Consider the following 13,536-nt stretch of genomic DNA (forward strand, 5'->3'; position numbering starts at 1 on the left):
ATCAGTGTATCATACCTCGAGTCAGGGCAGGGCTGAGGTTAATTGTTCATCTTCAGAGCCAAATGAACTTAAATTTTAACAAAATATTCTTGATCCGAGCGTGAAGAGTTTTATTCCAAAGCGGAAATGTGAAGTTTGATTCAACGAATTCTGAGATCAATCTATTTCACTGAACCCGAAGAATTTGTTTACCTACCTGAAAATATAACACCGAAGGAAAAATTATTGAATTGTCCTCCATTCTTCAGTTTACCTGCAGATCACATGACTAAAAATTATCGCACTGCACATCACATCTTTTTGGCAAAAAGCAACATAAATTTATACCAAAAAATCTTACAAGTTTTTGTCGGGAATTAAGTTTGAGCCAATTTGCGTCTTTGAGATCTGAAAATTTTAGCCTTAGTTTAGAGCTATCGTTCTAGTAGGTTCTACTAAATTTACGGAAATTGGACTTTTCGGAGGCATCTACGTAAAACATAATTTTTTTCATGTGCATTTTAAGTGTCAGAATATAACTGGCTAACCTTTTATAAAGACTTCATAGTTAAAAAATCAACCATTAGTTTTCTGCTCTGTAGATAGCTTTATCGTTTTACGCTTTAACATCCTCCGGCCCGGAGGGAGATGTTGGTAGGATTGTTACAAGCTTAGCGTTCGGTTGGATGACTGATCGGGATGGCGTAAGCACGACGGAACCCTATTGGAGTAGGCGGAGCAGAAGAACCTGTCGTAAACTTATCTGAATTTTTCATTTCGAGTAGCGCAAACTCTTATAGTATCCTCTAGAGTTGCTTTCTTCAACTTGTAAATTTAACAACGAATGATCTGGAGTTGCTTGCCGGATTGAACCTCCACCTAAGGCTTTTTTATGCAAGTTCAAGAGCGATGCTCATCGCATTCGATTTTATTCAAACACTCATGTGGCTCTTTCTCGCTTCCTTTAAAAGTCGTATCATCACCAGATCACAGCAGCTGGGACCAGGCAGAAGACGAATCACTCGGTTTCTATTGCGCAAGATACAGTATTTGCGGACGAGACAACGTCGGCATAGAGAACACGAGTACTCAACACGCGAAGAAAAATTGCGACCCTTGTTTTGTATTCCGAAAAAAAGAGGCGTAATATAGACCAAATCATTCAACCCCAGGGTTGTTAATAAAATGATGCTGCTATGCAGTTCCCTCTAGGCAAATAAACCATGATTGGTTGATTGGTTGCACCGCGAATAAATTCTTGAAAAAAAAATTATTTGGACTTAAAAGAACGTAGTAAGAGCGCAACTGGAAGATGGCATAACGTTCTTGTACTTTAGGTTCTGAAAAGCAGCTTCTTGACATAGTAATCTTTGCCAGCTGTGCAAGTTGCAAAACTCTTTAAAAAAACTATCCACTGAGTCTTGGTATAACTCCTCATTGCAAAGCTGTCCACTGATACGCCAAATGTCCTTGAGTATTAATTCCGCACCAATAATGATTGGTGTACCAAGTGCAATTGGCTAGCAGATACAAGACCTATTGCATGGGGTTGCATTAAAAGTCTGGTGATGGTGCTGAGGGTACCCCTAATTACATCAAGAGTATCTTTGTTGTGACCCACTAAAGCCGGGGCATTATTCTTTCCGAAGCTAGGCTCGATGGCAGCGAAATACTGAAGCGGGAAGATAGACTCAATCGTTATAATATAATATTATCTGCATTTGACAATTATTTTGACGTCAATGAAGTCTGCGCCCGTAATCAAATTTTCTTTGACAACAGTACTCACTTTCAATGCCCCGAATTTTCGATTTCGGTTTGGTGTTAAACCCAGTTCAACCATCCTGGTGTTTCCTGCATGATCATAATTTTTTACTAGTAGGCAATTCTCATTACTATTAAATGACGAAGTAATGGTCTCATTTGATGACTGCTTTGTTAATGGCTTATTTTGATGTGAACTGGTTGCGATTCATCGATGGTTTAAATTAAAAATTTCCTTCAAATCCATAAAAATGTGTGTTAGGTGAGCTGCTGCAATCGTTTTGTCGCTTTTTTGGGTATTGGGGTTACTGTTTGGTCATATGTTTATCCCATACCATGTGAAACAGAGCTTTGCTTCAGCAATTACATTAGATTGCTGAGTGGAAGATTTTTCCTCAAAAACTCCACAATCCCGTATGCGGTGTTTACTTTCCCACACAAACCAGCGAGTGGATGAAGAAATGGTTGAAATTGTTGAGGCAGGTCTATGTGTGCCCTTTATATGCGTGTTAGCAGCATTTTTTTTCGAGACAAATTTTGCCCTGACTACTGACTTGGTGTTATCCTTACTTCTCGTCTTCAATGAGAACTGTTTCTTCAAGTCATGTGCATTAGCCAGTTTTTTAAACCAGTAATTATAGTGTAGAAATGTGGCTTTTGCCCATTGCAGCCTGAAGAGTGTCCACGACTCTTTTCTAATAGACTGTAATTTTTGCATTGCCGTGCGAAGGACTTTCATTCGCTATTCATATACCTATCGATTGAAAAAGAAATAAAGTCACTGAAAAACTTAAAAAAATTATAAGAATAGTTTCTGCTTTTATCACTTTTGTGCATCTCAATAAGTGAAAAAGAGGCCAGCCTGTCTGAGAGCGCACTGACAACTGGCATTAGTGGGTCAAATTTAAGCTCAGTTGACATAAATATGCGTTACTTCGCAGTGTGCGAGCTCAACGATAGTGTTTCTTTCTTTCCAGCAACAAAAACTGTTAAGTAGATAAATTTGACGTCATCAGTCAAGAATTGAATAATATATGGTGCCTTTTATTCTCCAAAGCTTTCATTTTACTGTGGTGGATTTCATTGCGGCTAGGGATCATTCCTCTTGCAGGCAATTGCATCAAACAACGTTTAAATTATTTTCAAACTTTCCGATGTGGGATCGTGAGAGTAGAGTAATTTGCTCTACTCCAACGCGAAGAAGCAGAGGCAGTGTCTACTTACATCAGAGGTGTTTTTAATGTCTAAAGTTAGGTGCAGTCTTGTATGTGGTGGCAAATAGATTTAACGGAAAAACATAATCTCTGAATTTGATACTTGTGATCCGGGATTCAACGGGTGCTGCTCTTTTGCGGAACTGAAGTCTTCGCAAATTGTGGGATAAAATTTTGAGTTGGAAAAAAGATGCAAGCTCAAAAATATTATGAAATGCTGTTTTAAATTGACCGCATTTGATGAACTTACTTGCGGGAAGCGCAACTATTAGAATGTTGCAAAAAATTACTCAAAACATGGTCTCCTATGGGTTGATGATTCGGTTTTGGGGGCTTCGGATGATTAATAACGAAACAAAAATATTTGCTGGAGGGGAATTGATTGCTGCTGACAGAAATGGTGTTAATTGATTTAAATTATTTGCCACAGTTTTGTAGAATTTTGGCAGGAACATTTGTAGTTTCGAGGGGTCAAAGCGGAATGTAGGAGGAATGGTACGGCAGGCACTTTTTTGGTACTTGAAGAGGCCGGGGATAATTAGCTGCTACTGGAGCATTAGCACGCTCATTTTAGACTGGAGAACGAAGTGGGCTGCCTAAGCTCAAATGGCCTGGTATGTTCTATCTTCAAGAAATTGGTCGTCCAAATGCAAGTAACTGGAATACATGGTAACTTGGGCCAGCTATACTGGTATTGGTGAAATATAATGCGGCTCTGCGTATTCTTAGAGGATTTTGACTATAAAAAGCACATTATACTTCACATTGTTCCTGTTGCTTGTCTTGTTCAGCCTTTTGATATAGATGTTGATGTCAGCTTCAACTTGACCGTATGTATGGAGCTCAAGAAAATGTGTGGTGAGGTTGAAATGAAGAAGCAGAAAAAGCAATTATTTGATTTGATTGGGCAATGGAATCACAAAGATACAAATTCGGTTTAATCGCAAACTCAGAAAAGTTCCCGTATGATGACGAATAGACCAATCCTTAACAAATTTTTTGCTTTTGGCTACGCTTTTAATAGTGAACAAATAGCTCAGGTTGCCAGTGTGAAGAAATCAAACTGATTTGTTCATCAACCAAATTTCTTCAATTGCGGCAGCAGCAGCAACTGCAGCAGCAGCAGCAGCAGCAGCAGCAGCAGCAGCAGCAGCTCTTTTTTCTGATATCCGTTGTCAAGCTGCTCAATTTCTGTTTTCAAGCAATTGCTTCTGTTTTTGAATTTCACACGCTGTCTGGAAACGCATTGTTCAGCCTCGTGTTTTTTTTTTGTTTTCAAATTTATGCGTTTTCTGCGTTGACACAAACAGAATGTTTTTGTGGAAAGCAAATTTTTCTACAGCTTTGAAGGGATTTTTTTGTTTTGGTCTACTTTTTCTCTGTCTGGGACAGAAACAATGAAAACTCTCGCCACTTCTAATGGTTTATTCTCTAACCTTTAATCAAATTTCAGACATGAGTTTGCGTATTTTGCTTAATGTGCAAGATCTAAGAGCTCAATATTCTTATCAATAACACACTCAAATCCAATTTCAAATTGAAAATCAGCAGATCATTCTTAAACTATTATCTTTTTTATCAATGGCGTTGTTAATTTCGTTTTTGATGTCATTAGGTGAAGCTGCTAATTTTCAGCTGGCTTTATAGACTTTCTTGATCGTCTACTTTAATGCCGCCATGATATCATCAAAACGGAACCAAGTGTTTGATTCAGTTCAAATTTTTGTAAACACACATAAAAAACTCTAGGAGGTTATTCAAAAACCTGGGATTACGGTTTGCCTATTAAACTGCCGAAGAGCAAAACTGCCGTAGAGCAGAGTGAACAAACAAAGATCACACCCAAGCAAGCAACAAGGTAAAACATCCAACATGCGTACTCGTAGGAACTTAATGTAGTAGAATGTAGCGTAGCATACACGTTGTAGATTGTAGCAGCATAAAAACAAAAATAGGAGAAAAGGAGATACAAAAAATTGAAAGCAAAAGAACTGCAATGGAATTTTTTTCCATATTTGACGTGCTCAAGACTTGTTTGACAGCATTACTAGTTTCAATCAGATATTTGCCGGAAACGATGCACAACAGTCGAAGACAATTAGACGCAGCATCGTCACAAACGAAATACTGTCGTCTGCCCGTACTGTTTCTCTTACAATCTTTAATAAACACTGCACGCTGCATCATTCCCCAACACCTTCGGTTGCTTCTTCCTATAATTCTCACTCTAAATAGCAGATTTGGTTGCCAGAATGGGACCTGAAGTAGCATAAATTAAAATTGACGTTTGCTAGCAAGCGTGAAAAGTCAGCACTGCAACAGAAGCTTTGCCATTAACCATCAAGATCTTTGGCTCTCTAACTTTACCATTCAGAAAACGAATTATGGCAACTTTTACCTGACTCCGCATTGGAGATCCAATCATTTTTGTCGATAGATTCGGCAAAAAATGCTCTTTTCCAATCAGCCGAGTTTTGTTCAAAAGAAGACAGAAGGCATCCCTATTCCACACTTTTTTTGTTGGTTACGCTCATCACTCAGGGTTGTCCAATTCTCTCCAAGATGTCAGAAATTTTTCATTCAACATAAATAGATGTAAAATTTTCTCCTCATCTTCAGCGGAGATTGGTCTGACTTCCAAATGTAATATTTTTGCTGCTCTTTTTGCATTCTAAAAATAATTTCTTGATGTTTAAGCAAAACTAAGCAGAAGAGAGCATGAGGCACGAGAGAGAGAGAGAGAGAGACGCCGGGATAACATTGTACGTCGAAAAAGGAAAACGGGAGAATCGAACCCAAGAGTCGAGCCAGTATGTCTCAAAGAATCGCGAAGCCGAGATATCAAACATCAAGCGAGGGAACATTGACTCGTTAACTTTACTATTTGAAAAAAAAAACGACGGCAAGTTTTCCTTGACTCCACATTGCAACACTGTAACAGAAAATTCGTCATTTACCATCAAGTGCATTGACTCTCTAACTATACTATTTGGAAAAAAACTGCGGCAAATTTTCCTTGACTCAACAATGAAAGGCCCAGTAATTTTTGTTGAGAGATTCGTCAGAAAATGCATTTTCCCAATCTGCCGAAATAATTCAAAATAAGACAAAATGCATTCCCGTACCGCACTTTTTTTGCTAGTTGCATTCATCACTCATAGTTTGTCTAATTCTCTTTAGGATGTCAGAAATTTGAACTTTAACATAAAAGATAAGAACTTTTACCAACATCTTTTGCAGAGATCATTCTCTCTTCCAATGTCTGGGTCAGATTTCCAAGTGAAACTTTTGCAGCTCATTTTAGATTCTAAAAAATAATATCTGGGAACTGAACTTGAAGTAAAACCTAACAGAATAGAAGATTCTGCACGGGAGGAGGGAGACGCTGGATGAACCTTGTACGTCAAAAAGGTAAAACGGGCGAAACAAACCCAAGTATTTAACCAGTAGCGCTCGAGGAAACTAGAAACCAAAATAGAGTGGGCGGGAAACGATAAAGCAACAAACAAGGGGTAAGAACAACTATGCTAGCGAACCACAGCCTTAAAATTCAGCAAACAATCTAGCGGCAATTTCAGAACAACCTTAAATCAAATCCCAGGAGGAAAAAAAGAAGCTTCTACATGATAAACAAGCGCACTTTTCTATGAATTTGATTATAATAACAACCTTTCAAAATAATGGAACAAAGTTTCAAACTAAAAAAGACTGAAACAGTCTGCGAATCTTAATAGATTTAACTCCTTAGACAACCGCGCCTAGACAACATAACGGCATGCTACAAACTTTATGCAAGCACAAAAACACCTAATAAAATAATGTGGATAAAGTCAAAATACAAATCAGTCGTAACTCCAGAACGAATATAAGTCACACCCTAGCAAGCAATAAGACTACACAACCAACATGCATTCTAGAAGAAATTTAAAGTAGTAGAAAGCTAAACTACTGCAAATGTCAACATACTACAGCATACAAATAAAAATAGGAAGAAAATAGACAAAGCAAAATGGAAGCAAGAGGACTGAAAAGGAGTGTTTTTTCATATTTTGCATGCTCAGGACTTCCTTGATGGCATTACTAGTTTTCAATCTGTTAACAATATATGTAAGAGTGCTCAATCGGCCAACTCTGGTTCGAACGATATATATAAACGATGACGGCCACAAAGAGTATTTGGAATACTAGATTCGGTTGCTTATTGGCGGGAACGTTCGTCCATCAGTGGACGACAATTAGACGCGTCGTTGTTACAAAGGGGAACCGTCGCCTGCACGTAATATTTTCCTTGCAGTTTGTAATAATTACTGCACGAGTCCCCACCAACTTCAATTGCTTCTTCCTATAATACTCACTTTTGATTGGAGATTTTGTTGCCACAATGGAAGCTGATTCAAATTGAAGTTTGTTTGCCAGCGAGTAAATTCAACAATGCAATAGAAGCTTGAGAGTTGACGATGGTGTTTACCGTTATTCGTACGAGAGCTTTCTCTTATCAAGTGCATTACCTCCCCATTTTTACTATTCAGAAAAAGTACGTCAAAGTTTTATTGACTCCTCATTAAAGTTCCAACCATTTTTTCTCGAGAGATTCAGAAAGAAAATGGTCTTTTCCAATCTGCAAAATGAAGTCAAAATGAGACACTATGCATTTTCGTTACGCACTTTACATGCTTGTTACGCTCATCATTAATGGGTTATCTCATTCATTCCAGGATGTCAAATATTTGCAATTCGACATTAAGAGGCAAAATTTTCTCGACATCCTCCTCAGAGATTGGTTTTTCTTTCATATGACACGAAGAATTTTACCTGCTCATCTTACATTCTCAGAAAAAATTTACAAATACGTGAACTAAATCCAAGCAAAAGATAAGATGAGGTGAAAATCTCACATCCAGACACTGTCAGAGCGACTCCTTTGGCCAAAACTTAAACTCCGCCAAAAGAAAGGAATATGTGTTTACTCTGTTTCGGCACTATGTTCATAGTAGAACGCAGCTTTCATATCAGAACACTCAACTCTTCATTCAAACTGTAACCGGAGCGATTAGAAGACATGCTCCGGCTTCACACATTGAGACAAGACAAAAAGAGCAGTGGTGAACTAGATTCTGTCCAACACGGTTTTATGGAACAACAAATGAGCATTTACACCCCCAGGTTGACTTTATCACTGCACTGCTAAACTTTTCACTATAAAAATGCGGGATTTATTAAAGCAAAAGCCACAGCAAACGGCAAATGAAGATTTTTCTTGATTCAGTTGGCCTTAGGACAATCTCATTCTTGAACTAAATCTTCAGTTGTCATCAGCCGAAAAAAATCTTAATCGGGAAGACTGTGAAAAGTATTGCAAACGTGCATGTTGTTCTGCTGGAGAGGGTTCAGATTTGTGCTTACTGAAAGTCCATTCTGGAAACCAAAGCAGCTTATTTTTCTGTTTATTCGAATCTTGTAAATTTGATTGATTATGATTCTTAACATGAATGAGAAGAGACAGCTTATTAGCCAGTTTGAACACTTCGGATTCGTTTGACAACTTTTCTACTTTTGAAAAGTATTGAGAAGTGCCATTCACAACTGACTGGTAGGTAGATAGAACCCAATCCTCAACTCCCAAAAGTTGCGAAAACATTTATGCGGAATCCTTTTTTTCACTGAAAGCTACGCCACGTATAAAGCAAAATTCACTCGTAAAAGTGTAAAAGTGTAAAAGGTGCGATAAGTCTTCTGCCACGCAGACCATCTTCAACTCATTAAGACGCGCAAATTGGTAAGCATATCGGGGCAAAACCTGGTTATACAGGTCTAGCTATGATTCAAAGAATCCAAATCGCGGAAGAAACAAAACCAGGGGCTGAATTTCGCTGTCTGGTTGGACTTTTTTGAAAACTATCCCAGGAATTTTTCTCCCCTCATATGTTGTTTAATGATTTTTGAGCTAAAAAACCGTTCAAGAAGGCTGTGACTATGTTGCGAACGTAAATTATTTTCTCTTTTTTGGGGACGGCTGTCAAGAAGCTTGAGCAAATTTTCATCAACTATCCGACGCAATTGCTCTCACCTACCAAAACACCAAAACAAAAACTGCACAACTGCCAAAATGTGCTCTTGTCTCCAGATCGGTAGCATCAGCATCAAATGGTTGCAAAACAAATGCCCGAAAATGAATTTCCTTGGAGTCAAAGCAAAGCAGCTCTCGGGAACAAAGCCCAAAATTTACCACGGTTTCTGTGTCTTTGAAAAATACGGCAACGCAGTTGCATTATTTTTGAAAACTGTTTTTCGTCTAGAGGCAGACGGGGCATAAAAAATGATCAGCGGGAATATACTGATCTTATCTTATTGACAAAATACTAAAAACCTGTGATTGCGTACACAAACAGTGAACACCTTCAATAACGGGCAACCGGTTTTTTCAACTGCCTGCTCCCGCTTTTTCTCCTTGTTCATGAGCTAAAATTGCAGTCCCCAAATTGTAAGCCCCTCTTGACGCGAAAAAAATTTTTTCCACGAAGAGTGGGCGTTATATGGTCCAAATAGTGCTCCTCAAATTTAGCTACATAATATGTTAGATAGGAATAACCAGCTATGTCAGCAATTTTGTGCTCAATTTTTTCACCGCAAAAATGGATGGGAATACGTCGGTGTGATGCGCTCGCCTTTGGACGCTCTATACATTGAGTAAGTACAGATGTATAGTTGTTTTGTTTTATAAAGTTTTAATATCTGAAAACAACCAGAAATTGAAGAAAATTATGAGTAAAATGGCATCAGTTATATGATATTTATACTAGGTTCGCAATCAAATATCTCCTTCAACAAGAATATTTCATTTCAATTCACTTATATTGTCACATTTGGATTTTAGTGCTGTCTTTTCCAAAAATTAGTTGATTGTTTTTTCAGTGACTTAAAACAATACTGCCAGATTCTTCTTGCTGAAACATTTTATTTTCAAAAAATTCAAATAACCAATAGTTGGTATGTAAGCGTTCCAATGTTCTATATCGAGCAAAACCGATTTAAAAAGCTTAACAGTGAAAAATTTAGCTTTAGCCATGTTATTTGATCACTCCTGTTTAACACGCAAATATCATTCTGATTGCAGATAGGGCTCGATTACGCAAAATTTTGTTCAAATGTTGAATGAATTTCCAAATAAAATTAGAAAAGTCACTCCGAATAGCAAATACAAAGAAAAATTAAATCTAAAAATCTTGTGGCACAAAAGAGCAACAAAAGACAAGAAAGGAGCAAAACCGGACTATTAGGTTGTTCAACTCATAAAAATCTGAACTTTTGTTGTATAAATATAACTCTAACCAAGCATGTGTTTTCAACCGAGCACTTTTTTTATCTATTCTATTTAAAGAAATTAAAGAAAGACTTTGGTTCACGAATAGAACGATGAAACTAGGCAAAAAAACCTTTAGAACACTTTGAGGACCAATTTAGCTTCAAAGCGGAATGTGTTTAATGTTTACAACATTTTATCAGGATAGCCAACACAGTAAAATGCTTGCAAACATAAGTCTTTAATATGCTGTTAGAATTACTTCTGACAGAAGACATAGTTCCGAAGGGCAAATTCAAACTCTGACTGTTTGTCTCTGAAATTTGCAGTCTTGATACCACTTAAAAATTATAGCCATTAAACTGTGCAACTTATAAATAGCAAGGATGTTGGCTAATTTTTTGATGAGATCTTGCAAACCGCTGGGAGAACAAAAGATAGTCAATAACATCCATGATTTAACCTATGTTAGAGTTTTTGTAGGTTTTCGCTGGCTTTTTTAATTTTACATAACAAAAGCTCTGAACAGTTTGGAAAAGAATTTATGCATGCTTCATTTTGAAACACTTTTCTTTCTTTTCTTCTTTCAGTGCGTTTAATACGAAAAAACTCTTAGCACCCGAAAATCATTTGAAACCTGCGTGAGAGGTTTGCAAGTGCGCTTGAGAAAAAACAACCAGTGGACTACAAACGCTGCGTTGGCAAAATAATATCCCTGGTAAGCAAAATTATGATTTAAATATAACTATCATGCGACGTTTTTACAAGACAACTGATCAGACATGAAAACATTGTTGGTTTTTTGAGAAATCTTTATTACTGCAAAAACTGTGAAAAGCGAGTAACTGCAGCTTTGAGATTGACACCGGAGTTACTTCCGATCCTTAATTTTCCCTACCAAATGAAATTGTTTGAGTAACTAGATCTTTTTAAAGATATCTTCATCAAAGCCGAAAGTGATGGTAATTACTACAGCTTTCTGATACTCATTTTTTACAATTAACTTATCTCTGCTTGAAGTTACTGAGAGCTTCTTCCGTTTATCGAGAACCGCGACAAGGTTTGGGTTATTATACCAGAATTTCTAATTGACTTCTACAGAATCACATAACCTTCCTCAATACACACAAATATCAAGTCAACTTCTGTCTATGTGTATTGGGATTTTTGGCATTCTAAATTTTGGCACTGCAAACTTTCGGAATTTTAAAACTTGCAAGTCCGCTTTTTAATAATGGTCTCACTCACTTGCATAACAAATTACGTAAGGTGCCAAAATGCCCAATGCCATTAACCCATTATTCCCTTTGATCGTTTCGTTCATTTAGCCGATTTTAACTTAGGACTAGGTATTGCAAGCATGTTTTCTCATAATAAAGCTGATTATTTAATCACACATTTGGTTGTGATATTTTCATATCAAGTCCCACGAGCTGTTGAGGCATGGCCATTGCCCACGAGGCGTGGCGAGATGCACTAGCTTAAAATTATGCTAAACAATCGTGCTGGTATTTTCAACGTTAGTATAAAATATTGGGTATATTTTGGGTATTTTGTCACATTAGGTATTTTGGCATTGGGTATTTTATCCTGACACCATTTCACTCGGTGTTCGGCTTCTTTTCAATCCATTAAAAACCCGATACAGTCTATTATATACTAACAATTGTTGGGTTTTTTAGCAATAAAGATTTGGTAATTCAATCAGTATCAATTGCAAGTTTGTTTAATGAGTTGATGAAACAATCTTACTCAAGCTCTAAAATGACAGATCTATGCAGTGCCAGATTTAAAAATTGCAGATTTTTCTAGGAAAAAAGCGGTGCAAGATTTCAAAATTGGCATTATTGTTTCAAAATTATTGTTTCAATTAAGTTTACTTGGCCAATGAAGCAAATTCAAAATAGAAGCTTGAATTGGAAGAGTATGCGAAACTGGTTAGATGTCTCAGACTTCTCCGATTCAGCTAAATTTTCCAAATATTTTACAATCATTTTGTCGCAAAAATAAACGAAATTGAAACAAAAAATTCCAGAAATCTACAACTGCGTTATTAAAGTTGAGGTAGAGTTAGTTTAAGTTAAGGTGAGTTGAGGAAAGGGAGATTTACCTTAACAGATGAGGTAAGTTAGATATTTTATAAGGTAAAAACACCTTAACTTTATTTTGTGTGAAATGAAATCAAAATGTTCAATAAATATCATTTTAGAACATCTCGATGTTTTTATCAACTAAATTTTTCTGATGTGTGAATTTTGTGTACCACACCCCTGGCTCTTTTGACGACTGAGGGAAAAAATCACGTAGCACTTTGAATAGGAACAAGGGTTGTTTCGACAATTCTGTCCTTAAAGTTGCTTTAACCTCGTTTAAAACTGGGACAAGCTCAATCAGAAAATTCACCAAATCCGTCTGCAGTAAAAATGGAAGTGAATAATATACTTCAAAAAATTGGCGCATGTCCAATTATAGCCCTTCTCACCTCCTCCCCGGATTTATAGCCCCCATTATGGCATTATGGTATGTTACTGAGATTGGGAGATATACGCTATGTCATCACTAAGCTGCTGAAGGGAAGCGCTTCCAGACTTAGTACTGTATCTAGTTGGAGCTGCTTGTTCTCCAGTGATTGTGGAATTTTTTTCGTGTAAGATCTCACAAATTTCTGACAAAACCATCTCGCTAATAGCCTGTAAGGGGATGTATCTTCTTATAAGATCTGATAAGAAGTTTGTCAGATCTTACACTGTAAAAAATCTTCTTATAAGATCTTACACTATAAAAATTCTGTCTTATCAGATCGTACACGATAAAAATTCCGCATTACCAGATCTTAAACGATAAAAAATTCCGTTCTGTCAGATCTTACACGATAATGATAACGTCTTATCAGATCTTATACGATAAAAATTCCGTATCATCAGATCTAAGACCATAAAAATTCCGCCTTACCTTACAAGATAAAAATAACTCGGTCTGTTGGGTGAAAAAATGACTGAAATCATGACTAAAACGACAGAACTTACTCCGCCATCCTGGGTTCTCCTCTGGCTATCGCACAGGAGACAGTAATCGTTCCCAACTTTGATGAACAACTGAAGACCAGATTATGATCTATTCGGAATATCTGCTGAGAGGTTCAATAGAAAAAAATAGGTTTTCGCCCCAATTTATTTTAGAATTCAAACAGCGCTCTCATTTATTTGTCTAGGCCAAAAAACGTAACGCGGTCAACAAGGGTCGTAGATTTGTAGAAACCATCAAAATTTCAAGCAAAGC

At 37.1% G+C, this 13,536-nt stretch overlaps 1 protein-coding gene across 3 annotated transcripts in view; it reads right to left on the minus strand.

Moving 5' to 3' along the window:
* Positions 1-13,536, minus strand: part of LOC142357315 (metal cation symporter ZIP14-like) — a 339,525-nt gene that overhangs the window by 52,479 nt on the left and 273,510 nt on the right. The gene's annotated exons all lie outside the window — the stretch shown is intronic.

This window comes from Convolutriloba macropyga, chromosome 2 (genome assembly GCF_964194025.1).
Source record: "Convolutriloba macropyga chromosome 2, txConMacr16.3, whole genome shotgun sequence".
Classification (NCBI taxonomy): domain Eukaryota; kingdom Metazoa; phylum Xenacoelomorpha; order Acoela; family Convolutidae; genus Convolutriloba; species Convolutriloba macropyga.